Raw genomic sequence first — 5,363 nt, 5'->3', positions numbered from 1 at the left:
GGTTGGGGGTAATGTGTGAGAAGAAGTTAAACTTTTGGGGCAGGCAGTAAAGCATGATATATGGTACAAAACAATAATTTTTGCTGTCCTTCTAATTGGGCACATGTAGGGGGTGATTGGTGTTGATTGAGAGTGTTCTACACGGCCATAATTCACTCTAGAGCAATAAAATCAAAGCAATCAAGCTTTATTGATAAAAAACTAAAGTTAGAGTCCAAAATTTTTAAAATAAAATATAATGGCTCTAGAAATCAATTTTTCTACAGCTTTAGGTTTAGTGCTTTTAGGCCATCTTTAACGCAGCGTTTTTCAGCGTTTTTTAAAGAATGGACCCCACACTTTTTGTAAAACGGGCTTCAAATGTCGCGAAATAAGAAACAGCTTTGGTCCGTTTGTTACACTATTTTGCGGGCCCCACGACACGTGGCGGCCCGCGATTGGTTCCGTTTTTAATTTTTTTTTTTAATCAGATAAATTTAGAAACCCAAACGGGTTTTACCCGATAATCATGCCCTTAAGACTTCGAAATAAACCTACAGCAATAAAATTTAAAGCTAAAACCACAAAATCTACAGCTTAAATCTTAAAGCAAAAAATTCAAAGCTACAACCTCTACCAATCAACCCCATAGTTAAGTTGTGAGTTCTGATTAGTGTTTGGTAAACTGCATCTAACTTACCTAGTACTTAATTATGCCATATCTTGAGAAAGCTTGAAGAGATTAATTACACGAGGATATAAGAAAATTAGAGCAACAAATGTTTTTTCAGACGAATAAAAAAGAATTACAAAAGATAAAGAGAAGAAATACCTTTGTTAAATACAAAACAGAGTTAGAAATGGACATAAATAATACACAACGGCCACTAAAACATCTTTAATCAAACTTAGATTGACAAAAAGAAGAGATTGATTGGCTATACAAACGTAAAATAGAGTACTTGCATTTTACAGTTATTCTATAGGTCATAAGTTAATATTTAAACAAAAAAAATTATGGTTAGGAATTACGTTTCTGTTTAAATACTGCTTACATCCTTTCATTAAACCGCAAGTCTTAAAGATATCCACAAGCAAGAAAAAATTGCTTGGAAAAGTAGAATATACATCTAATTGAGTAGCATGTAGCCTCGGTTGATTGTGCAGTTTTATATTCCAACTAAACATGATATGAGTTATAAACTTATAATGGATACTTTTCTTCCACTGCTTTCTCTTCTTACAATATTCTATGCATAGTCCAAACAACAAATTAAGTACCAGACACTATGCGTTTGATTTTAAACCTTTTGACTTTTAATGGAAAACTAGATGATAATCTTATGCTAATGTTTGTTCGTCGATAGTTTTAACATTTTGCAACACTACAATCTTTATCAATGATAAAATGACAAATACAAATGTTGGTCTCTTAAATGTATAATCGTTGTTGAAAAGTTAACATATTACGTCTTATTTTAATTATTTTTAAGACTTCATATGCACAAAAAAAATTAAGTTTTGTGCCTGACACAAATCACCAAAACCAGATAGGTAATATCGATTGTAAAATAACGAAAAAAGATTAGGTTTTCTGCTCTCGATTTGTTTACTATTGACTCTCCATAAGTGATTTATTTTTTTACCTCTATAAAATTATGCTTTCGTTCTCGTTTTTGTTACATTGATATGAGTTTAGTTTTTTTTTAACTTCTTCTATTCTATGAATTCGGTGAATTACATAAATGTCAATTTAAAAAGATGGACATCTATAGAAATTAGTTCCACTCTAGATACATATCTAAGAATCAAAATTTTGAAGAAAATCACCGGCAAACTCTATTCACAGGTTAATGTTCAAATCTAATATATTAAGTTGTTATAGAATATAAGTGCATACTCAAAATATAAATAATTCTCTAGTATATATTCACCAGTTCGGTCTAAAAATTATCTAATTCTAGAACAAAAAAAAAATTACTTATTTTATTAACCTGCGCTTTTGAGATTTAGTTATTTAAGAGTATACCGATAAAAAAATATAATAATTTACCATTCTAGTATATTAAATTATGCATAAACTAAAAAATGTTTGATTTATTAAATGATAAACCAGAAAACATAATATATAGTTCAATTTTTTCATTCTTACAGTTATAATAGCTAGATAGGGTATTAGCGAGAAATAAATATTAGACGAATAATCAAATTTCTCATTCTTCGAACAAACTCAAAAGGAGGTGATTGAAATTTTGTCAAGATATTATAAGTTTTTAGGAATAAAAATCAAGACTAAATTATTTAATCTGAATGGATTAATATACATATAGTGCTTCCAATATTAAATATCACTTCGATTTAAAAAGTGTATTTCTGGTATTGTCAGGATCAAATAACATATTAGAAATCACCTATTTAAAAAGTAATTTGTATACATAAAAGTATAGGGAAGTACGTACATTAGAGTAATCACATAAATTAAAACCAATAACTTTTGTTAATTTACAATCATTTTTTTTTGGTAAATAAATCAAAACAATCATTTTGTTTACTTTATATGATATATAATTAAATTTTAGTTATATTGACATATATATATATATATAGTATATCGTAATATAAATATTTATTATTGACACTTCTTACTCATATAATTTTATTAACATTTGTATATTTGTGGTAAAAACAATTAAATCGTTAAACACAAAATTTTTAATGTGATATTTTTCAATACAAATTTTAAAATTAAAATATTAAGATCTCAATAATTCTTCACTGCAAATTTTGAAATTAACAGATTTTTATATAGTATATAATTTAATTTTAAAGATATTAATATATATATATATATATAATATGAATATATATATATTTATGAGACTTCATATTCATACGAATTATGATCATTTGTATATTGCTTGAACAAAAAAAAGTTATAGTCAAATGTTCATGAAAAAAAAAGTTAAACCATTAATCACAAAATTTTCAATGTGGGGCTTTTACCTTTTTTAGTAATTTATAGTCATTTTAAAAAATTAAAAATATAACATATACGAAAAATCTAAGGTTTTTTATTGTATATTTAATGTGATTATTTAATTTTTTTTAATAATATAAAATTAAACAAAAAGAGAGAGGATACAAATTGTTTTATCAAATATGTATTATTTATAATCATTAATTGTCATATACTTATATGTTAATAATATTAGGTAATTCCGTAACTTTTATTTAAGGAAAAAAAAATTGTACACTACTAATCAATTGTATAGTTAGTTTAATAGAAATATAATATATATCTATATATACCAACTTATTTTTTTAAGGATTCTAAGAATCATCCTCGTGATGATACGTGACTACGGAAACATGTTGTAATGCTCCCGGACTAATATACAGGGGAAGTGATTAGTACTATTTATTTTTAAACCTTACGTGACACCAAGAAAAAACACACAATTTCATTCATAACTCACCCTCTCTAAAATCTGGTCTGGGGGAAAGCTGAGGACGACAACCTACAACGAAAGCAACATAACTGCAGGTCGGTTTCGTTATTAAAAAAAACTGCTAAACCACCCCCAACCCTTTACGAATTTTAAAATTTGGGACTAAAATTATTACACAACTTCTCATATACCAACCTGCTTTAGTTTTAATAACCAAACCAAAGTCACTACATTTCAGCTAACCAGAAATAAGTAGTTACTTTTACCGAACCAAGTATATTAAAGCAGTGATTCGTGAGGACAAATTTGTCCAAAAACTGCCAGCTGTTCAGATAAAATGTCTTAAATGCTAGAAGTGTCTCTCCACGTTAAAACAAAGACAACAGTGTCTTATATGAAAAATTATTGGGTTCATTCCGAGGTTCACCTTCCAATAGTGTTTGAATATTTGATATTTTTTAAAAACGGTAATAAAATTAAATATCCAAATTAGATTATATTTATAGAATAAAATAATAAAAATACATAAAAATAGTTACAAAAACAAATAAATTAATATTGTTAAGTCTTCAGAAAAATACTAAACCCTATACCCTAAATACTAAACCCTAAATCCTAAACGTTAAACCTTAAACTTTGGATAAACTCTAAATCGTTGGAAAATCTTAAATCCTAATTGGATAAATCATAAACTCTAAATCAAAAATATTTAAAATTAAACCCTAGAGTTTATGATTTATCCAAGGGTTCAGGGTTTATCCAAGAGTTTAGGGTTTAGTGATTAGGGTTTAGGGTTTAGTGTTATTACGATTTAGTTTTTAATGTATGATTTAAGGTTTAAAATTTTCCAAAGGTTTACGGTTTATCCAAGATTTAAGGTTTATAATTTAGGGTTTGGAGTTTAGGATTTAGGGTATAGGATTTAGTATTTTACTAACGGTTTAACAATATTTATTTTTTTTTGTAACTATTTTTATTGTTTTATTTAAAAAATATAATCTTATTTGGAAATTCAATTTTTTTTTTTTTTTTTAAAAAGATATCAAATATCAAATACTCAAACACTATTGGAATCTAGAAATTCACCCTAGGAGGTGAACCCAAGAATTTCTCGTCTTATATGGTAAACAGTTCGTTTATTCATATAAAGACAAATAAATACTAGGATGTGTTTAATTTTGGTTTCTTAAACCTTACGCAACGTTTAAATTAGTTTGATTTTTTTTTTTGTTGCTAAAGATTTTACTATTAAAATGCAGGAGAGTGCAAATATTACAAGCATTATGCTAGTGGGGCCAAGTGGCCACAGTTTATATTAAAAAAATCAATCTGAGATAAGAGAAGCCCAATGTAGAAAGTTTGAACTGGGCCAAAAAGAGGCAAGACCCAAAGTGATCATGAAGAAAGGTTGATGTTAACGAAGAAGACAGAGATACAGCGATCATGGTGGTCAGCTTACGATCGAAGAGAACCGGATGAAGAGGAGATCATAAGACTCAGCCGCATTGGGAGCGATAGCTTGCGACTATGTTTCTGATCACCTGGTCTAATTGATGAAGAAGTACAGAAGGAGGCTTGAATTCATTCCTATGGATCCTGTTATTGCGTTCAGTCCAAACCAGATACAGAATAGTTTGCCAGCTGATGCAGAGAGATATTTGGATATATTTCAAACATCATTATTATCTGGTTTATTATTTATTTAAGTGTTTGTTTTTAATAGTTTTAAAGTTATTTGGATTTAACCGGGTCTCGTGGTCTGGTGGTATAGGAACCTCGGCTGAGGTGCCCGCCATCACGAGTTCGAGGCCCGGCCACAGCGGATTTAACATGGTTTCCGTTTGGCCGCCAGGACCCTCCAGTTTCGGTTGGACGCGGTGGGATAGTCGGACTTAGGTCCGGATACCTGGATTATCAAAAAAAAAAAAAAAAAAG

Source organism: Brassica oleracea, chromosome C4, assembly GCF_000695525.1.
Source record: "Brassica oleracea var. oleracea cultivar TO1000 chromosome C4, BOL, whole genome shotgun sequence".
Taxonomy (NCBI): domain Eukaryota; kingdom Viridiplantae; phylum Streptophyta; class Magnoliopsida; order Brassicales; family Brassicaceae; genus Brassica; species Brassica oleracea.
The sequence above is the reverse complement of the archived record's forward strand: the minus strand, read 5'-3'. Positions refer to the sequence as shown.